This window comes from Dromaius novaehollandiae, chromosome 9 (assembly GCF_036370855.1).
Source record: "Dromaius novaehollandiae isolate bDroNov1 chromosome 9, bDroNov1.hap1, whole genome shotgun sequence".
Taxonomy (NCBI): Eukaryota; Metazoa; Chordata; class Aves; order Casuariiformes; family Dromaiidae; genus Dromaius; species Dromaius novaehollandiae.
This window is the reverse complement of record NC_088106.1, coordinates 5,814,163-5,837,969: the sequence shown is the minus strand read 5'-3', so window position 1 is coordinate 5,837,969 and position 23,807 is coordinate 5,814,163. Positions and strand designations below refer to the sequence as shown.

Sequence of the window (23,807 nt, the reverse complement as noted above, 5' to 3'; positions counted from 1 at the left end):
TATAAAATACATATATGTGTGTGTTTGTGACTGTGTGTGTGTAAATAGTTATCTCCAAAGGAATAATGAAATAACAATGACTTCATTTCCCTTTACTCACTGTGAATTCACAAATATCCATAGTCTTCCATTTCACTGTAAGAAATAGTTCGGGGACAAAAAGCTTACCAGCAGCAAGTAAATGAACACCACATCATTGGAAGAGTGGCAAGACTAGGTCTGACCATTTTATTTGCAATATGCAGGCAGATGTTAAGACAGAGGAGACAGTACTACTATATGCCTGTGTGGTAGCATGCTGTTCATTTTACCTTCATAGTATACCAAGAGATGTCCCAATAACAGACAGTATGCAACCTTGAAGTAGTGAAACTTCCATTATAGCTAAAGGGATCTGAACAGATACATTTGTATGCTAACAACTGGGTTCTACTGCAAGCAACTATATGAAATAGCTTTGGAGGTTGCCAATTTAACTAGCTTTTACTGACTTCCAACAACCGGGCCTTTTGTCCTTTCAAACAAGAATAATCTTTTTGGTTTGTGTTTGGGTGCAATAGAATCCTGAATCCTGCTTGAGGATCCTTAACCTTACACTAATGTAAATGACAACCAAAAAACGGCAAACAAACCCTGAAATTACAGCATGCTATGATATTTTCTCTTAAGAGGGGAAAAATGTATTTATCTTTCAGATCACAGAAAAATTAGCTAGAGGCTGGATGAAAGCAAAGGCCAGCTACAATTTTAAAATGCAAAGCTGCACACACCCATCTGTACACTAATGTGGTAATTACAGCAGTGGTGTCGAGGTAGTTCATACCTGATAGCTAAGTTTGTTTGCAGTGTTACTGGCAATGTGAAATGATCATTTTTTATAGTTTAGTTAGAATCAGGAAAGTAATTATATGTGTCAACTTTCTTCTCAGTATAGCTGCCCCTTCTTTTCAAACCATATATTTACTGATAAGCCAGATCCTAGTAAGGTTAGCACTGCAGGGCTAGTAGAAGAACAAGATAGGTTCTATTATACCTTTGTACACCATCAGCTGAGTTGCCTCCTAAATTTTCTTTACAAGACCTGTATCTCTGGCAATGAAGCATGCAGGGAAAAGACTGGAGATTGATCAGCAATTTTGAAGTCCACTTTGCAGATCTAAACTATTGCAGAATGTACTTTTGACCTGGACACCATTTCCTGCAAAAGAACAAAATCTCAGTCCTACTATGTCATTCCTTGCAGCAGCATCTTTTTCACTTTTGTACTGAAGTAAACTCATGGTAGGAAAATATGACAGAAACATTTAATTTTGTTAAACTGATATGGTAGACAACATTCACTTAACATCAATTAGTTTTATTACAGCACATAATACTGCCAGGGCAATATGCAATTGACTTTCAGAGCTTGGTCAGGATGTGATATGGATAAAGGGAGATGCCTCTACAGCTGAATTGCTCCTCCCCTGTCACTTAACTATGTGTGTGTGTTGAACTATGTAGCAGCCCTCCAGGGTATCTGCTCATGATATTAGGCATTACAGCAATGTGCTAGAATCTAGCTTCAAAAGCAGCTTCTCTTTGTACAAATTTTCTTATGAATTTCAGTGAAAATGGAGCTTGCTTCCTGAACTGCTACAATAGATCTTGGCTGTTCCAGCATTATTGGCTGGAATCTTCAAATTTAAGTTGTATTTTATATTTGGCTTCTTTAAGTGTTAAGCACAACAGTGATATCACACAAATATACATTATTAACTGTGATAGACTATCTTGTTCATCTTTAGGCTCATTATCACTTAGCTGAAAGTCCGTAAATGCAGCACAGTAACCAGATTTCTAAATCTTCATGTTGTTAAGCAGGAATGACAATTAGAAGGTTTAGGCATAAGAATGATATGGGACATTGGGTTTTCTTGCTCTCAAAGCTCATAGGTGACGTGAAGGAAGTCACAAAAACCCATAAAGGCAATCAACTAACTTTTTGCTGCTTAGCTCTTAGAGTAGACTTGCAGCACCAAATCTTGCTGCACTGAGAAGATACAGAACCTCAGCACAGGTGTCAGCTATTACTGAGAAGGAAGCTATTTAAATTATCCAGTAGAAAAATACAAATGCCAAGAATGTGTCCTGACTCTCACCCTTCTCTGGGCTTAAATACTGGCTTATGACAAAATAATTATGTCCATTTGGAATTTGCAGTCTGGAACTGGAACTATGGTGATCTTTACAGTAAACAATCACTGGATAAATCAGGGATCTTTAGAAGAGGAATCAAGACCAAGTTGTCCCTTTTTCAGCTCAGTGCTTTAACCACTGGGTCAGAAAACCACATTCTCTTTTTTATATAGGGGCAAAGCTTCCAAAGGGGTATACTAGCATGTCATACAACATTTAACTGAGTGATGAGGATATTAATGTGGAAGCGCTGGAGATGTGTTTCTTTAACTCCCTTAGAGGAGCACTGAGAAATCAGGTCTCCCACATTCCTAGCCAACACTCAGAAACAGTGGTTGTTAAGATTGGGAGATACAAATGCTATCAGCTGCATGCTGCTGTAGGGCTCCTAAGCTCCCCTGAGAGGTACAGAAATGGGGTCAGCAGCTTCCATCAGTCAAAGTCTTCTCCTGCCCTGCCCTGCCCTGCCCTGAGTCAGAGCCTACTCAAAGCAGCTCCATCATCCCCTACGTTCCTGTCTTGGCTTCCTTCGAACAGGCTTCTTTCTCCCAACATTTCCCCAGCAATTTCCAATTTCTTGTCTCCTTTCCTCCTGTACGAGGTGCTTCCAAAGAGGATGACTGGCAGAAGTACAGGAAACACTGAGGAAAAATCTCTTCTTCTAAACTACTGGGTAAGAATAAAGACCTGTTTCCTCTGGCATCATTTTTAATGAAAATAGATTTTGGCTCCATGTCTTCTGGAGAGGTCATCTCAGGTAGCAATCTGCTCGGAGGGATGTCAGCATGGGACAGGCAAAGCTGCTGAGCTCTGCGGAGACAAAGACAGTTGTGGACACAAGCAGAAACAGAATGTTAACCATCAGAGAAACAACGCTCTCAACAGCATGGCCATTAGGAGCTCTAGGCTTGCAATTTTCACAGTACTGCAAGGGTTTAGGCACTTGTATTTCACCTCAATATCCTAAGGCCTTGGGGAGTTGTGTTTTAATTTCAGATTTCCCTCTAAATTTTCCCTACCTTGCCAACGTGGCTTAAGGACAAATCCATTAATATATGTGCAATGCAGATATGTTACGGGAGTTACTTAAGAAGGTAGATCTCATAAATAATGAAAGGCTTTGTGGGTAAGCAAGATCTGATCATTTTTTTCTAGTTTCTCAGAGTTTCAGTGTAAATCAGTATGCTTTTCTTGCAAAGAATTTTAAGGGATGATGTTTATTTCCACTCCTTCCCCCTGCAGAAGGTTGTGCAGGCCTCCCTCACACTGGTAGAAATAAGACAGAGAGTTACCAATGTCAAATAGCAATTAGTAAGGAGAGGATCAAGCTCTCTAATCTTATTCTGATAACGGTCTTGACAAGCTGTAATAAAATGATTAGTTTCTCTTGCTGAAGGGTTTCTTTCTATTGACAGCAATGACAAGAGGATAGTGGGCAAAGAGCTCTATTAGTTGTTGTTTAAGAATCAAAAATTCACACTTAAAAGCAATAGTAAGCATGGCAACAATTATACAGTGGACTAATGTTTTTTCACGCAAATATCCTGAATTTCAGAGAAGAGAAATACTTTTAAAGAGATAGGAAATAAAGTGTCTTTCTATCTAAAAATCAAGAAAATACTAAGTATTATTATTAAAGACAATAAAACAAAAGTCTCAGATCTTTAAGGGGTAAATATCAACATACAAATTTAATCCAGCTGAACATGAACAGCAGATAACGATCAAGATTTCTTTGAAGCAAAATCTATTAAGTCGTTTAAACTTCAGGAAGTTTAAAATTCATAAAGTTGCATTCCTAGAAGGAAGCCATCGTGGCTTTCTGTGTCGCTTCTACTATCAAACTTTCTCTCTTTCACAGTCCAACAAGCCACTAATCCTCCACGGCTGGTGAAAGCTGTAAGCTGATCCACTAGCACAGAGCCACTGTTTTATATCAGCCTAGAACCAGCCCTTTATGCCTCCATATTATATGTAGAAACAAGATGCACTACAAAGATGCAGTTAGCAATTACAAGGTCAGTATAAATGGCTATGTAGTAAGCTATTTAAATACGCGAGGAGCAGGCAAAGCAGAAGCAACAAATAAAACTATCTCAAGTAAAATGCCATAATCATGCATAAGAAGTGAGGTAAAAACACCACAAATCAGCTTGCTCTATTGTATCACATTTGAGTTTCAGCATGGTTTCAGTACTGTAGAAGGACAAATGAAAGCCAGGGCAAAGCAAGTGACTGCCTGGAGCATTATTCCTTGCCAACACCTTGCCGAGCTTATTGTGGACTAACGGCAAGGATAATCAAAACACCAGGCCATCTTCATATGCTCCTACTTCTGTCTGAGAGGTAGGTTTTTTGAGATGACACAGTTAAGGAGCACTGTTGCTTACTTGGAGAGAAAAAAACCCACACAATAGATGCATGTTGGAGTTACAGACAGAATGACTTTGTAAACGTGGACAGCAGACTGTACTCCGTCTTTTCATGCTGTCATGTTTCTTTGTTGATGTCTCTGTTTTAAGATCTGTTTGCTCCATGCATCACCAATTGTCTTTTGTTTTCTCACAGGAGGGAAGGCTCAGCTAATCCATATGTCACCACAAAAATTCAGGCTTCTCTTTGATAGGAACCAAGCATGAGAGCAATCTATTGAAAAGGTGTTTTAGACTATCATTTTTTTCCAAGCTAATTTATTGACTGGATGGCTTTCAAGAATAGTTAGTTTGTTCTTCAAGATGAGCTGAGATGTGTCCTATGAAGTCCATATGAGTATATAAATAAACTCATTACAAGAAATAAACTAATGCACTACCAGTCTCTAGAGATCAGTATCTGTTATGAGATACCGGTCTAAATTTGAGAGCATCATGAATGTTTTCACCTGTTCCCTACTGCAATGATCTTGTAGACTTAGTTATATAAAACAAATTTCTTATTATTAAATCATAGACAGATGAGGTTGCAAAGAGCATGTCTGATGGAGAAGGGGTGACAGACAGCTTTGTTGAGCAAACAGTTCAGCACTAGGGTCTTAAGGGCAAATGCAATGCCATTAATATTTAATTAGGGTTCTAGAATCCACAGATTTATAAATCAGACCTGACAAAATGAAGCATCCATGTAAATAAAAGACCTTTAACACACTCCATTAATTTATTTTCCCAGTATTTCACTTTAAATATACAAACCACAGCATAGCTACATAAACAATGTAACTTTGCTGTAGCGTTTGTGGAATAATTTTAACAATTTTTAACAAATGGCTTCTGTCATTCATGTTCCCATTCCTAAGACAGATGATGGACAAAATACAGCCACATTTCAATTGCAGAAAAGGCATACTAAAGAAATGTGACACACTTAGGAAGCATGAATTACCCTCACACAATAAAACTTCTTGTTCTAACAAGCAAAATGCCTATAAACTTATATTCCAGAAAAAGGGACTATATCCAAGTTCTGCTGAAGCTAGAAGACAAATTGTCACTACCTAGTTTATCCAGTTTTTAACTCTTTCAACGTAAAGTATTCAGCAGAAGCACTGTCTGGACTCCAGAAGGCATTTTCACAATGTATAGAGCTTTCCTGGCATATCCATGACATACCAAAAAATGGGTATTTTTTAGACATGGACTGGCTCAAACGTCTTGTGAGATTGCAACTCTATTTTTTGTAGACACCTTCTCAGTAAGAGAAACAGACACAGCAGCCTTCCAGTCCCCCTTTATTAGATTTTCACAAATAAAACAGCCATTGTATTTTTCCTTTCTGAAAGGCTACATGTGTTGTTTTTTTCCCCCATAAGTATGAATTATGGGTACCAGAAAAACCTTCATAATGTTTTTCTCCCTTCATAAGTAATATTTAATTGTAAACGCAACAGGACCTTTGATGATTACTACCTATGTTCACTCTGGGGTAATCAGCTATAAAAACTGTTGAACACCAGAAAATTCTGGGCTATTGTCTGTTTCTGATTCTTGTAAGGCTAGCACTTTTAAGGCTGACCCTGAATCGTCCTGACCTTTACTTCGCTGTTGAAATGTCTATGCCTTATGTTATCAAGGAAAGAAATTGCTGCCTTAAAATGTTCTTGACCTTGTTCGGCACATTCCTCATGCCGTAACTGACCTGCTTTTAGTTGCCAAAAAAGCACAGTCAGTGAGTTCGGAGATGACAAATCTAAGTTGCAGAAGCTGCATTCCCGGAACATTTACAACTTCTCCTAGGAAGAAAGAGTTCCCTTCTACAGCTGTGAACTCCAGACTGCTGTGGATGCTCTGACTGCCTTTTGCTTATATTTCTGTGAATTATTATGTGATTTCTACAAACACACTTCAGCATACTGTACTTACATCAACACTTACTAATGCCTAGAAAAACTTTTGACAAGTATGGTCTGTTCTGGCTATGTACAAACAGTGAAAATACTACCGAGCTACACAGTCAGCATTATTTTCTGAGCCCTATTTTCTTTTTAGCACAACAGATGTCCACGGAAAAGAAAAATATGTTTCCAATGCTTTTTAAATTATCAGGATTTTTCCTCCCCAAATATTTCCCATAAAAGCTGTCCCTGAGAAAAGTTAGCCATTAAAAGCCCTTTGCAGAGCTGCCCTGGTGAGCCACAGGGTATATACGCTTCAGCTTTTCTCTCCTTTTAGAGCCCTGAATAAGGCCTCCAGTTTGAGCAGTTCCCAGTAAATGTGAGATTGCACAGTAGTAAAATTTCTGTTCAGCAGAGATGAACAGGTGCATTTTTATTTGTGAAATAAAACCTACATTTTAAGGGGTGAAATTCTGGGCCATAAATAATCCCATTGTGCCAAGGCAACCCCTCTTATAATAGACTTAAAACCAGTTTGCCATTAATACTTGTGTACAAGCCAAAAAAGCAGTCTAACTACACTAAATTGATACCTAATAGGTCAGTTCTAACTAGTGCAGGTCAGACAATTACCTGTTGGTTTCAATTAAGCTCTGTAAAAACGCCCCTGTGTCATGGTGTACCACAAAGAAAAATAATGAGGCAACATAAACCAAAGTGCTTCACTTAGAGTGCAGGCTTTAGGCTGCGTGCAATCAAGTCTGCACTGAAAACAAGCAACTCACTGGCACACTGAGAACAGTAGGTCAATGAAAAGCAGGAAGAAGACATGGGGTGTCGTAAAGAGGGTGATAAGAAAGCACTGTAAGACTTGCCAGAGACAGACCCCAGTTTCCATCAGCTGGGTACAAGCATTTCATGACTTGCTTCCTCTGAAACTCCACAGATGATATCAAGGTAATAAACACAGGCTATTTTCATCTCACTTGGCACTTCTTTAGCACGTTCTTCCTGCAGATCTCAAAGCACTTCTCCAGCAAAGATTGCCTTAAAGTTCTGAAAAAGTTTCCTGAGTGTTATCAGCAACTTATATACAGAAAAGAAAATCAAGGAAAAATCACAGCAATCAAGTATCGTTTCCATTATATTAACATCTAGGGAAACTCACTAAGGTCTGAGCTCAGTTGTGAAAAAATACACAGTGAGAGATGAAGTTTTAAAGTATAAATAAACTACACATGTGAAAAAGAGAATGACTGTCCCTATTTTACTGAAAAGGAAAAGGCAGTATGCAACATGTCCCAAATTAGGCAGAAGCAGAGCTAGGAAATGAGCATAGATGTCTTGAGCCCCACGCCAGTGCCCTAGCCACAAATATAGTACAATATTTTTTTTTTTTTGAGGTAGTAAAGGTCAGTATAAGCAATACAGGAAAATGTATCAGCTGATGGGAAGCTTAGAGGAACAACAATATACAGCTATGTTTTCTTATTTAGTGACATAGTGGAGGTATAGTTTGAACTCACAGATGAAATCTCTAACAACTGGGGGAGGATATTTTTTTTTCTGTTTCCTATTCAAACAGAATCAATTCAAACAGAAAATCAAACAGACACATGGGGACAGGTGGCCCCAACTAGATTTTATTTCCCTTAGACAGATCTACTCTCAAGCCAAGTGGGAGAAGAGTGTCAGTATACTACTTACAACTTTGTGGCTGATGAAATGCTTTTGCTCCAAGTAGCTAACCTCTTCAGTCAAACTGACAGTGCAAAATGCCAGAATCTGCCCTATGCAGATAATGATAAGATCACAGTAAACAAAAATCCTATTTTATGTGAATGTTTTATTAAGCTCCTACTAAATGGTCACACTGGAGACATCAGGCCTTGACAACAGTCTGTCTCCAAACCCACAAGACAACTCGAACCACTAGAAACCAGATACACTTTTTAAACTGGAATTTTTACCAAAGCTGTTAGGGATGGATCAGGGAACTGCAGAATAAGAGCACTAACATATTACAGCATCTTGCAGGTCCTTTTTCAAGAGCTGACAAATGTTCCTCATATAGCGGGAACTATGTAAGGAGGTGTGCAGATCAACAGAAACCCAACAGCAGCAAGCAGCTGTTCTCCAGGGCAGACACAACCCAACTGGAGAGCAGAGTCATTCAGCTATACCTCTGTAGGAAACCTGTGGCACATGAGAGGAGGAGGAAGCCAGGAATGTCCTGGAATATGGATGGGTAGGAAGGTCCTCTCACAAAGATCCTTCAGACTTGGAGAGCTTTTCAGGACCCAGCATCTTCATGCATTCCCCTGAAGCAAATATGCTGCCCTAGGAAACTCTTTAACTAGGTTTTCAGAAAATTTGAATATTTGGGGTTTAGTTCAATCTCCATAGCCACCTTCTAGAGGGGCAGATGGAGAAATTTTCAATTTTTTAGGTGTGAAATCTGAAAATGCTTTTGCTTTCACAGGACTTAGCTTTGTCAGAGAAGGGAGACAAACATGAAGCCAACGCATACCTCATTCAGGTCAACCACCCCCTCTATGAGTCAGTCACAACCATCACTAGTGACTATCATGGTCAAAACACAGTGAAGCCACCGAGGATGTTTTTATAAGCATCAGTAACTTGGTGCCATCTGGTGGACACTGGACGCCTACGGCATCATCTGTACCAAATTCACTGAACAAAACTGACTGTCTGACTTGGATTTTGTGATAGAGGGACATCTGCATTGCTCCTGTACCTTCTGTAGCCCACAAGAACAACATACAAGGTCCCCCCGCCTGCATAAAGGTCCAAAATGTCATTGACTGAATAGTCATATAAAACAGTAATTCCAGAATTACGCATGTTTGACCCTTATGATTATATTCTTTACAGCAGTAAACTGAAGTAGAATACAGTCTGTTGGTGTTAGGGAATTACAGAGGGTAAAGAGAACAGGAATTTAAAGAAGTCATAGTCAAAGATCTGACCAGATTGAACAAGGAGAGAAGAAAGGAGAGGAATGAAGGATCTCAGATTGGCTCCAAGGTTGGATGGATGCCTGATCTCTGCTAGTAGGGGAGAGGTTTTTTGGCTTTCTGCGGAAGTTTTGTTAGATTTTGAAGTAGAAGAAACCATAGAAACATGTTTGTTGCTGGTGGTTCAGTACTATTGTCCATTAATGTAAATGGACAAACATAATGTAAAAATGAACATTTGAACCATGCCCAAGTAGTCTTAAGAGCACCCAACACACATGCATAATAGAAAGTAGCACTGTACTGTGCTAACTGGGAGCCAGAACTTTTCAGCATTTTACCATCACACTGTACTTGTAAGAAATATTTCTGTCACTATATATTCTCATTACAAGGTGTTAAAATTGGCTGACAAATATACTGCTCCTTCTTAATGTCTTACATGACTGTACTTTAGTCAGTGCTCCTTGTCTCATTAAAAAGTAAAACAATTTCTTATAAATAAAAAATAATTGGTGCAGTTGATTTGCATGCAGAGGCCTCCGTATCACTGCCATATATTGAAACATGAAGTCTTATTGCCTTTAAAACCTCAAAAAAAAAGGATTACTTACCCATCTCAGAGCAGTTATTATCTAGCATCCAAGAGGTTACTGCGAGTCCAAAAAGGATTTGTTGGATTTGCTCCTGCATATACTGCCACGGATATATTTAAACAAGCAATTTACTTCTGTGGAGTTTACTGTCATGAAAAGATGAAGTTACAGCTCACGCACCTCAATCCAAATGGAGATTCCTAAAAAAGCTTGGATAAACCTCCTGCTGATGAACATGCATCACAAACATATAATATAGCATGATGCCTAGCAGAGATGGTCTTTGTCCAGAACACAGTTGTGTTCTAAAAGCAATGTAAAAAATATGACATACTGGAAAACCTGGAGTAAGGAATCATTTGGTGTGTTTTTCTCCTTTGAAAATGTTTACTAATATAAGCTGGGTATCATCATTTAGCCTTTTTGCCTCTTCTTTCATGTCCCCTGTCCTCATCTTTTCAGTGGTATCACATTTTAGGCCTTTGCTAGATGGGCTCTAGTGATGGAGATGTGCTAGTTAACAGTTCTTTTATGCACATCTATTATGTTCAAAATGAAGTCAGGCAGGAGCTCCTCCCGGTGACGGGGCTCCCACCCTGCGTGGCAGCCTTACGCCAGGGTGCCGTGACGCTGGGCCCCATGAGCGTTGGCACGATGACCTTCTCAGAGAGAAGTGACATGACCCTGTATTTCATGAGCCCTTTTCAAAGTTCAGTTCAACACCAGGATCCTGACCTCAGGGATCAATACTGCCTCAAAGTAAACTCAGCTTTAACTTCAAGGCAGAAGGTACTTGTAAGATTCTGGGCAGAGGAGTAGTATAACGAAGCTACAACATCAGGCATTTCCTGCAGACTCACAGCTTTATGTGCAAAGGAAAAGAATTTAAACTGGCAAGAACATGTTTCTAATTGGTAGTTTGAGAAAAAGTAGCTTACTATTTGAGGTGAGAAACTCCCAGCCCTGCACCCCTATCCCCACCCAGCCTGCAAAAACTGGAGATTTACAGTATGATCCTCCTTTGGGCTGGAATAATGCCAAGGGCAGGGTTGATTTCGTGCTTTCCTTGATTCAAAGATGACTCTGTAACCTGTCTCCTGTCTCCCTCCTAAGTTTTACCTACGCACTGCCTTGCTGAGCACTCTGACAAGCCTTACCCCTCCAACTCAGAAACACAACTTTGACAAATAGGGGTTTTTTTGCTGTGTATGAGCACACCTTTATGTTAAAAACAGCTTAGATAGCAAAGCCCCAAGTATCTGTAATCCAGTGTAGAGGCTAATTTATTTTGCTGTTTTTAAAGACGGGATCCCAGTCAATGTTTCTTGTAGTCAAGCAGAATTTGAGTTCAAAGGAATTTAAATTGTTTCCCAACAAAGCACTGCAGCGTAGAAGCGGGACAGAGAGCTTGGATGTGCATTCTGAATCTGCTGTACAAATAGAGGGTTTGGGGCCTTTGCAGTACCAAAAAGATTGTGAGTAGTTCAAGTCATTTCAAGACCTATGATCAGATCTTTTGGGTGAAGTTCCTTATTATACAGGACTGCTCTATATATGTTTAATTGTACAATTTCCTCTGTCAGTAAAAAAAAAAAAAAGAGAGAGCGAGAGACAGAGAAACTATTATCACTGGTCTGTAGCTCTGAAGTCTGGGCATACTATCTGGGTAAGCAGCAACAACCAGTTGGAACCCACTTTGCAGTTTATTACATGTTTGCATAAAGAAGACAATTGTCTAACAGCTTTATCACCTGGAATAGTGTTTATTATTGCCAGAAGAAATTCTGTACGAACTAAAAATACGGGGCATATCCGACAGACAGGTTTATCAGAAGGTACCTAACACATGCCTTTTAGAAGGTAAATATCATCCTGTAGCTTCCCCATGTGCACATGCAGGTCACCCAGAGCACTCTACATTCCCATGAAGTTTACAGGCAAATATTCACAAAGCAGGAATTTTGTGGGAGCACACGCTTGCTTGAGAAGATAGCTAATATCTCAAACACCAAGTTTAAACAAACCCTGCTCTTCTGGGACAAATGTTTTCCCAAAAAGTGATGTTACGGAGTGTCATTCAGGATCTGAGAACCCTGCGATTTTCAGTTTTACTTGCTGCGTCACATACAAGTGAGCTAATAGGATATACCTGCATGGTTTTGAAGTGGGTTTTAAAACATACATTGTGAAGCCACTTAAAGTTAGGGTTTTATCAGTCCCCCTCAAATAAGGAAAGGAAGCCTTTTTGAACCAAAATATGCTATATAGCATAATTCCTACTCAATAAGTGGAAATTATTTTTCACAAAAAAAAATCTACTTCTCAGATGAGGCCACGTACTTTTGATATTTATAGGGAAATGCTGGCATATTTAGATGTAAGCAATGTGTCCAAAGAGGATGGGTGAGCCAGAGTAACTCTGAAACTTCGTGTCTTCAGAAAATGATATAAAACCCACTTCTTGAATCAGTTTCAGTATCTGAACTGAAACACATGAACACAGCCCTAAGAGAGAGATTACACCGACCGGAGGAGAAAAGACAAATGTAGAAATTTCAGTGAGCCAAATTCGAAACATAATAAAGTTTCTGAATACCACTCTGATAAATGCACTAAAAATGACAGAATTTTACGATAAAGAAATCGGAGAAGGGTAATGTTATCTATTCTATCTATTCTATCTAACAATGTTATCTAGTCTATGGCTATTACAATCTATTAACCAAACTTCAGTTACGTGTTCCAAAACACAGGCAACCCTCCTCCCTCAAAATACCCTGCAAAAGTGAAAAAGTGAGAGTCTGACTTCAAAAGCCCTTCAACACTCTAACAGTAGATCATGTGTATTTTAATTAGAACAAGATTCAGAGTGCAGAATGCAGGTCTGGTTCTGGACATAAACTGTTCAAAAATGCAGTCTGGCTGTCATATTTCAACTGGGGCCTCTTATTTTTACTGTGGAAATAAAGATGAAAAAATTCTCCACTGTAACATTGGTGTGAGTCCAAATTGACAGTAAAATTACTAGAGTTTCTTGGGATTTACTCTAATAGGAAGTTTTATCACTGCTTATCAGCATTAGCCATGCATTAGGTTGTAAGTCAAGTCAAAACAGAGTAATCACATATTAAATTGTGAAGTCAAAAGAAAGTAGAAGTGAAACCTTGAGTATGCTATATTCAGTAATCTGGTGCTGACTTTAATAGAACCAGTATGTTACCCTAGAAAACTGTCTATAAGAATTCAAGCCTTTGTTCTATATACATGATATGCATTACACAGTATGTGCCTCTTCTGAGGAGCAAGACCTTAGGTAAATATAAATGCATACTTGATTTGATTAGAAATTGCTGTTTAAATCAACCATTCTTAAGGGCAGAAGGTCAGAAATTATTTTGCCTGACTGTATCCTTCAGATTTGGACATTTCTGCCATCTGAAAATGGAAAAAAACATCAGCCTCTTAGAGCATGTTCATTTTACGTGTACTGTATGAATGTGGAAGCCATGTCACTTTGTTGCAACATCCTTCTCTTTTCTCTGAAGGAATTTACAGATAAAACAAATTAATTCTAGGCAACCAGGAAGTTTACCTGAGCCACTGTAGAAAGCTGACCATAACAAAATATTATTTTACCAAAATTTGGCAATTCCCTCTCCCCACTGCTGGTATTTGGATGTTAAAATATCCAATAATGTATTTTGACTTCCAATTGTACTGGTTCTTTTATCCCTTGCAATAAGACAGCTCTGCTCCAGATGTACTTTAATCTTCCTCACTGCTTCTGCCAGATTTCTATTTTCTGTTTTCCATTTGCTTAGTGCTGTCATCATGAGCAATATGTCCGTGTCACTTCCTCCCTGTACGTTGAGGATTTTTCTTGAATCATGCAATATGTAAGAAGAAAAGCCAAAACAAGAATCCAAGCTCTTTATGGTTGCTATTTTTAAACACAGGAACTTTTGTGGGGCTCAGTTTGAAAAGGAGATTCCTTTTGAAGAGTAGAGAATAAACACCGACATGCTACAAATCACACGCAGGTACAAATAGTCATATAAAATCTCATGTCCTCGCCCTCTAGCAGGTCAGCATAAGTGAGACTTCAAAAGCACAAAATATCCAAACAGAAACAACAGCAAATCAGGTCCCTAAGTGTACCTGATGCATTTGGGATATGCACTGAGATGCAGACTGTCACCAACATTTTGGGCCACTGGGTTGCTGATTCTCTCTGCAGTATCAGCCTGACTTAGGAGAAGTGCAACTTTAGGATCTAGGTTTAAAACAGAATGAGTAGAATATAGCCAGAACACAGAATACAGCCAGAACACTTTCACAGCATACTAGGATGTTCTACTGTAAAACATCAAGAGAAATCTAGGTAAGACAAACACCTTCTTTGGGGTCTTTCCAGGATACAAATATTAGAACTTCTGTACCATTAAATGGTGCCCCAGTACCAGGCAGCACGTTGGGGTACAATGCTTATTCTACCTGTGTGATTTGCACTAGTGTGTACAATACACACTTCAGAGAGCAGACTTCGGTGGTGAAGCCACGGATGCTGCTGTGTACCCTAATCCTGCTCACATTCTTATTTTACTACCAGCTTTTCTGCTAATTTTGTATAAGCAATCAGTTCCAACAGAAACTTATTTTTGAAAATCTTGTTTTATAGTTGACTATGACAACTAATGGTAGCTTTTCCTGTGGTTCCAGTATTTATAAAGTATTTTTCCAAGTTATCAGACACTAACGAATAAACAGTTCAGATCACATTTCAGCCTTTCCCTTGCAGATCTCTCTCATCTACCCAGCCACCTATTTGCATGACTTTCAGGAATGTAGCATCTGAGATGGCTACCCTCTGTTAAGTCTGCTTGAAATCACCCCATGAATTCATAGGTTTTAAAGAGGAGAACATGCAAACACACCCTCCCTCTTCTGATTACAGGATCCTCATTTCATAAGGAAGCCAGATTTAAAAAAAAAAATCAAACCAAAAGTAACTCCCTGAGCTGAAGTCCAAGCTTGTTGCAAGCTGTCCATCATCTTGGCCAGAACACAAGAATGTCTGGTAACACAGATGAGTACATTTTACTCTCAGGGCTCATTATTTATTATGCAGTAATTTCATACAATTTTTCTTAATAGTAGCCATAGCACTTCTTTATTCACAGTGCAGTGGCTGTGTAAATGCCTGTAAAACTTTATGAGCTTCACTGCCTCAAAGCACTTACAATCTAGGTATGATTAATAAATCATACACATGCACGCTGTCTCGTCTCTCCCTAACCTTTCAGAGCAAGAGTCGAGTTAGTTTGTGTCACATCACCTGCAAAGAGCTCCTCTACAGTGACTGAGCAGTGTTGTTAGGGGCTCTTTTGTCAGCTAACTCTACAACATGCAAGTCCCCTAGTAACTGAGCTACGTCAGGGACTTCATTAACTTTATTTTTTTCACGAACACAACACCCACACATGGTCTACCAGCTGTTGCCCTCTTCTCGCACACTCCCTCCCTTGCTTACTGATGTTGCTGAGCACCCACACCCTCCTCCATGATTCCCCTGTTTTAGGGGTGCCCTCTGCGAGGCTTTTTTGCCCGGGTTCCACACAACCCCGCCGAGCTCCCGCTAGGTGGCACCGACTAGCTGGGACTCCTTCTGCCTTCTGCAGCTCTGTCTCCCTTGTTTCGCTCCAGGTCTTCCCTCCCTTCTTGCAGCACTTCCAAACACTGAGATCATCGGTTTTAATAACCGCAAAAGCAAACAGCTCCTGGGATCTTTTTTCCTGTCTTTACAGTGCTGCACTGACTGAAGCCGAAAGACAAGCCATTCACGGACAAAAAGATTTCCAGTGTCATTTCTACAGCTAGTTCAGAAACCTCACTGGTATAACCTCGAATTATTTCTTTCAGGAGCACCTTCATATAACAAGTCCTTACTGACTCCTTACTCTGCCATCCTCCCTTTCATGTGCACACATAGTAAACCTCATCTCTGCAAGAATTACCAGTATCCCAGACAGACTGACTAGCTGGAGAGACAGGGAAGGCTATGAGGAAAAGGGATGTGACAGTGACTGAGAGCTGCCAGCAGGTTTTTATCTCCTGACAAATGTGCGGAGGGGGAGAGAGGAGGTCTAGATGAAGGCTTTTGAAGGAAACTCCTTAAAGTTTTGGAGGAGAAAGCCCATGCATGAAACAGGCCCAGGAAAGGAATCATTCTTTTATAGATGGAAATAACTATTGCTGACGCACCTTTTCAAAGCTTGACCTTAGCTAACTTTAACACATGCAAACAAAATTAGCTCAGGAAAAGCTAATATAGGTTATTTATTTTTTTCTTGGGAACACATTTATAAACTGGAGAGCTGGATAAAGAATTTAACTGTAAACAAACACTAACCAAGGCCATTAGAGTTTAGAGCAACTGTTTGAATCTTTGTTCTGCAAAATGCACATATCTTTCTTCTTTCTCTTCTTTTGCAGATCCTGCAAAAACTTAAACACAAGAAAAGGGGCTACCTGAGTGCTTGAAGAAGAGGGAACTAAGTCGGGATTTGAAAGTGCAGCTCCCACTTTCTTGCTTTCCCTTTCTTTTCTTTACCTCAGAACTGTTTAATGATTTATGTTACTTTCAAATTGCTCAGTGCACCTTTCACTGGATTTATAGGAGATCTTCACAGAAAGCTCTTCACAATACAGGTTATAAAACTGACAATAAATAACCCGTGGCGACTGTGACTGGAATGCATAAACCCAATTACCAATCACAGCAGACTTCAAAGAACATCATTAAAACAGAAGGCTCAATCCTGTTGTCACTGGACTATATAGCAAAAATATTGATCACTGAGTCAACGGGATGTCACAGGAATATTCTGAAGCCATGGTGCAGCTTCCTGTCTGGCTGCACTTCTGCTGAGGGGTATAATGCCATAAAGGTTCGACTAACTAATCATTCAGCTACGTTCCTGCCCCAAAGAATTACAAAATAGGAAATGTATCAGACAAAATGACATTAAATGAATTTCTAGTAGCAAAAAAAATTTGTCTCAATAGGAACTAGTGAAGAGTAATTCCTCACTAATAGGACTGACGTAATTCTGGATATCTCAGATATGTAATTCTCACAGAGCACGACTCAGTTAAAGAGCTGTACTCTTCTCAGTGAAATGGAGAAAATGCTCGCAGACTCACGGGCTGGGATCATCACAGCTCCCAAGGTGTCCGTCACTGAGCCACTTGAGGATCAGGACTGACGCAAGCCTCCTTTTCACAGCAGCAGCTCACACAGTAGGGAAGAATTCCACTCAAATTCTCTCCAGTTCTTCACAGCATTTCAGCTACTGGTAAGACAAACAAATACTTGCACAAAAAGTAAGCACCAACCACCCAACCAGAAACCCATATGATGAAGGCATAAAGACTAGAAAAAACTGGGGGAATCTGAAAGATAACAAATGAATTGGGTTTGCACTTTAATTAAAGACTACTTTTCCTCAGCTATGGTTCAATTAATTGCTAGATAGCCTTTTATAAATTAAGGCCAAGATACTAGAAACTGCATGTATTAGTGCAACCACCACCGAGTTCAATAGCAACACTTGAAATACAAAATGTTACATATCTCTCAGAATAAGAGCCTAGGATTGCTCTAATGATAGGTTTTTCTCAAATTCAGCTATTTTCTCCACTCCTCTGTACTCTTTTATGTTCCTAACCATGTCTAAAATTCCTTTGAAATGAAACTAATATCTTATAATGTGACAGTAAAGCACTTTCAAGACTAATGATGAGAATAGATAGTCATGGTTTGTGAGGGAAGCCTGCATTCATTTTGCTGGTGTATACGGGCAGCACAAAAGCTAGAAGCAAAATAACTAAAATTAAAAAATGAAACAAAATTACAGTCAGGGATGACCCTGAAACTGACTGGAAAAAGTTTCTATTTCTGAGTTAGGCAGGCCATCGCAATATCACTAATGGAGAGGACAGTCATATGAAGACAAAAGTGAATGTGAATATGGCTGTTAAGGTCTTTACTTCAATTTAATCACATTCGAAGTTCTTTATCTACATTTCTTCAGATTTTATAAATAAATTCCTGAATGCTTGCTTTCTCTCCTCAAATTAACTCAATGAAGTAAAAAGTTCCTTCCAAACTCTGCTTAAAAGCCTCCATTTCAGATGCTTAAAAAATTGCAAAGATCTCACAGATATGTACACGAATGAAAATTACACTAGTTCATCAGTCACTAACTTATCTTCCTGTGTAGTGACAATGGAAAAAATTTTGAAGATGAGATTCTCTTTCCTGGAAGGCCAGACAGTTTTACAGCTGTAGAGTATCGGAACCTAGCTTTTATTCGGGTGCTGTAAAAGCAAAAGATTGTGAAAAAACTAGACAAGTCTGACAAAACTGGAAAAAGCAGGGGATGGAACAATTCAAAATTCACTGACCTATTTACTCGTCCATCTGCCACCGCCTCCATTCTGGATAGCCCAATGGGAAATGCACCAGGAAAATGTAATCACAGGGGATTATTCCATATATCGGAAAAAAATAATCTTTGTAGTCAGTGTTCCCAAGTTCAACATTTTCCTCTAACTTTTAAGATACTGAGTCCAATTGTTATCTTTCGAGACAGTAAAATGGGGAAGTCCATTTTCCTCTCAGGATTTTGCAAGCAGGACACAAGATTCCCCAATCTACCAAACAACCCTCTACCGCCCAGACAAACCATCGGGCTTCTGTGTCCAAATTGTTCTCCTTACATTTGCATGGTGCTCTCCCATGAGTCAGGCACTGCATGAGAGTTCCCACCTCACTGATGGCACAGCCCCATATTTTTATATGCAGTTACTCATACTGCAAAACAAACCAACCTGCAGGGCGGATAACTGAACGTTATCATTGCTTACATTTCACTTAGCAGTTGAGATTGATCTGCAGTATAAACAGAACACGCAGAACCGGAGTACACAGAGGTCCCTGCCACAGAGCTCTTTGGTTCCTTGCAAATAACATACTGCCAGAGATGTGCCTAAAGGCTCAAATATCCAGGCCCTTAATCATAAGAGCAGTGATACTATCATCCACAGTCAAATATTATTTTCCCTTTTGTAAAATGCCCGCCCTCAGGAATACAGGTTTTCCAATTGCAAGCCCCTTATAAGGCTGACCATCTGACCATCACTTAACGTCAATTAGAGTTTTAGTATATGGTATTTAACTGATTTGGGATCTTAACATTTGTTTTAAGCTATTGCTATTGAATAGTTTTACAGTAGCTATTATTCCAAGAACAATGAAGCACATAATGGTAGGAGGAGCTTTTTTTCTGGCGACTGCAGCAAAAGGCTGACTCAAATTCCGGCGTTCCCTAGAGGTTGTTCTGACTATTTCTGCCTTGAAAGGCAGCTAGTAATAACTCCAATACAGGACACATTGCTGCTGCTGCACCTTGAAGTTCATGTACGGTGACTGGATGGCAATGATGCAAAGCAATGTATGGCAATTCCAAGAGTGTCCTAGATGTGTCACACTTGTGCATTTGTAGATCTACAGAACATGTTATATTACTTCCTAGTCCTATTAAAACTGCTGCACATTTCAATAAATCTGCTTATGTGCATTAGTTATTAATTCAAAGGATAATGAATTGGAGTTAGTAAGATGACAAGAGTACGAAAGTCAGAAAACACCAGATACTCAAAGTCAGAGTTTAGCCTCCTTATTGATCCCCACTAATAACCACACTTTCTCACCTTATTGTGGCATTGTTTAAATTATATCATGTACCTACAGAGAATTTTCTTATAGGCATTTTATCTCCCTTCTTATCATGACTGCCAAGTGATTCAGAACAATATATCGTTACATATCGCTATGAGGTAGAAGTCAGTCATCATCTATTGTTATCTATTGTTCTACAACCAGAACTGAGGCACCAGAAAACAAAAGCCAAAAACGAGTGCTTATTTTGAGTGTCCAATTTGGGATAATTTGTGTTTTAATTTTTTCTGAATACTAAGTAGCATAGCACTTTCTATGCTGAAACACAACTCCCCTTGCCCTCACCTCAAATTAAAACAGCAACTGATTGCTTAAGTTGGATACTCAGATACAGGCAATTGACAGTCATCTATAAAAAGCCTGGTTTAAGTGACTTCCCCTAATGTCACAAACTATGACCTCAGGCAAGGATGTAATTCAGTTTTTCCAGGTGGCGTTCACCTCCTGCAGCCCAGTCATTTTACTTCTTCAGTACCAGACCTCCAATAAACGACCCCGAGTGTTAAAACAATCTCTGTACGCATTAGTAGGCTGCAGTCACTGGACACAAAGGTCTTTCTCACCTAAACGTCTGCAGTTGGATTGTACTTTTGCCTGGCGTGGCAATAACATGTCTTGCCAGTACAGTCCTTAACTTCTGGCAACCAAATGAATGGGCTGTGAGTTGTGTGGGACAACCTTCACTGTACCTATCCATCACTTTGGATCCCTGATCCATTGATAATCTGCTGCCAGGTCTATTGAATTATTGTGTTCATTAGGTCATTCTGGGAAAATGCAAAGCTGTTCACTGATCATTTTTATTAGGACGCTGGTATCCATAGCTACAAAATAATCAAGGAATCAAGCTTAGTAAAACTGACATTGAAAGAATGAATGAAATCACAGGAGAAGCACACTAAGAGGATGAAAACAAACACAGGAAATAAATAAAAAAGGAAAAATAGGTAGTTCTGTGTTATCCAAATTTCTTGAGGACTAGCTTCCCAACCTTGTGGCTGACTACAAGAACCAGTGTCCCAAAAAATTGGGATATTTCTAACATCTCCCTCCTGTGTAGATTCTGTTTTATCTAGTCAAGTTTTAGCAAATGTAGCCCTGACTTCTGTTAGGGAACTTACTTGGGATTATACTTTATATACTGCTCCTCTAATTTCTCAGAACATATAGGAACTTAATTTTGCTCAACATTTCTATGACACGGTTAAATTTTTCTGAAATTGGGCAACGAGTTGCCAACTGTTTGTCCCTATCATGGACAAACTGACAGATGGTTTGATTGCATAAGCCTCATTTTGTTAGGAAACTAAGCCAAAACCGGTAAATTTATGTGTATAAATGCCTGCCCATCAATTCCCTGTTGCAGCCTCTAAGCATGCTTCCCACAGTGCAACATGGCTCGGCAAGAACCTATGCCTCTTCCTTCCCGATTATATCAACAACTTATTCAGTGACTAGAGTAGTCAAAGTAACACTCCTCTCCTGTCAACTAATTTAATGCATTTTTAAAGATTACAGTCTCCAAACCTTTCTTATTTGGGATTTCAATTCATATTTACCTAATGGATTCATACAATAATCCCTTGCTCCCAATAAATTCCTCATTTTAACTTTAATTGGTTTACTCATGAAGAACCAGAATTTACATTAGCTGAAAACGATATATCACTAGCTATTACTGAATGTAAGTAATATTTGATTAAGCAAAAGGAGAGAGATATTCATGTGCTATTTTCTCAGCATTTGTTAATGTTATGGCCAATTTCTACAAGAAGATAAAGTATATTTACATCATAATCAAATAAATGTATTTAGAGTAAGTTCTACATAAGGACCTTAATTCACTGTCCTCGTCAATCTATGATGTCTATTCGATATATATAAACTCAAAATGATAACCAAAAGTGACTACTACATTCAGATGTAGTTGCTGGCCTGACAAGTGCTCTTTAGTGCAAAACTAAAGGTGTCGACTCTTTTCAGAAAAGGTAATGTAAGCAACAAGCGTAAACACATGAAATTAAATAGTCTGATTACCTGCAATACTGAAGTATTAATCATCTCCACTGATTTTAAAGTCTCAATCTAAAAATAAAGAACTGTTTTATTCTACCTAAATAAGCTCAGCTTGAGAAGTCTAGGAAAGCAAGAATACACAGGACTTCTCTGTGAGTGAGAGAGGAAGACAAGCTGCAAGTTTGGGTGATATTAAGAAGCCTACGTAAATATTTTTCTGAAAGCAATGGATACGGTAAAACTGAATGAAAGTAAGTCCATTTGAAACACCTCTGGTTTTGAAAACAAGTTTGAAAATGTAACTTCAAGAGCTGCAAGAAGCCTCTTGAAGGCAAGAAAAAAGAATATGAATATTTAAAAAGTATCGCTATTTTAAAGCAATTATAATCATTTCCGGGTGCCTAACTTACAATTTTTGAACATTTTAGTTGGCAACACTGGAAGTCGGTGGGTGAAGAATATTGTTTATCCACTGTAAATGCGGATACTATAATTACATGCAACAAATTACTGCTAGCATTTTTGCTGCTGGGGGGATTTTTCACTGAATCAGTTCAGCAGGGAAATACATCTTTCTGTACAATATTCAGTACATGAAATGTTAAAACTTGAGATGGAAAGTAGTCCCATCAGTAATTTTCCTTAATTCAAATGTCACAGTATTAATTATCTAATGCTAAATGTTATAAGCAAGTGAACAGGTGAGTACAGTTGTTTGATATTCAAATTCAACCGTAAGTAAGCTAAAATAAAGCTGTTCGCTATTGTGGCTTTACAACTGATGGACAGCTTGAGCGTAGGTAGAGCAAATGTGTGTTCTTGAAAATGGGGATGGTACAGATGTATCCTAAGACAGGCAAATGTGGGAGAAAGATTAAAAGATGATCAAACTAAAGGCATAAGGAAAAATGAAGATCAAATAGGAGTCCCTAATCTTACTATAATAGCAGAGCAAGGCATTTAGTTAAATTAGAAGACAACAGATTTAAACTGGAAATACATTTAGATAGAAGCCATGCCAGCTTGTGGTAGTGACTGCTATTAGCTACTGGTATACGTAGAAAATTCAAACGAACATATTTTTATACCTCTTTTATGCTATATTTATTTTTAGGCAAGCATGATGTCTGTGATAAATGCCACTTGCACACAGACCAGAAAGTTGGATATTCTGGGAAAAATAACTTTGGACTATGTCTTTTTTTTCCCCCTTACTAGTACCACTAGCTAAGCCTGTGGCAAGCAGAGTTTATTTGATAATAAAATACAGTAGCGGAACTCTAGTTTTGTTAACTCTGAAGTCCTGTTGGTTAGCAATAACCGCTGTAAGCCCTTTCTCACCTTTCTCAGCACGGTAACGGGCTGTGGAAGCGCGGCCCGAGCAGCGCACAGGCGCAGGCCTACGGCGCGCCCCAACTCACTCCACCGACCGCCTCAGCTCCGCTCTCAGGGGAGAGAAGGGCAGAGCAGAGCCGAGTCAGGGCTGCCGGGTCCTTGTGGGCTGTGTCGGCACCCTGAAACAAAGAACGGTCAGCGCCCCGTGTCATAAATAAATGAATGAAATGATAAAAATAAAAATTAATAGGGGGCTCAGGTCAGAAAAAGCGGCTCTTTGGGACAGGAGGCAGCTCGCCCCGGCGCCCTGCAGGCCCCAACGGCCGCACGGCGGGGCATGGCGGCACCGCGCCACACGCCATGTCGCACCCGGTGTCACACCCCGCCACGCCCGCTGTCACACCCCGCCACACCCGGTGTCGCACCCGGTGTCGCACCCGGTGTCGCACGCGCTGACACCCCGCCGCAGCGCCTGTCGCCGCGCTGTCACAGCCCGCCCGTTACCGCCCCCCTCACGCAGGGCCCCGCTGCCGCCCGAGGAGGAGGAGGAGGAGGAGGAGGAGGAGGAGGAGGAG

The 23,807-nt window shown here is 39.6% G+C and overlaps 1 long non-coding RNA gene across 1 annotated transcript; it reads right to left on the bottom strand.

The window, feature by feature from the left end:
* Positions 1-214: 214 nt before the first annotated feature.
* LOC112986426 (uncharacterized) lies at positions 215-23,789 on the bottom strand. Its single transcript, XR_003260016.2, has 3 exons — positions 23,670-23,789; positions 23,239-23,411; positions 215-2,988 (listed from the first exon to the last, which is right to left on the bottom strand). It is a non-coding gene; the product is annotated as an uncharacterized LOC112986426 (long non-coding RNA).
* Between the last annotated feature and the right edge of the window lie 18 nt (positions 23,790-23,807).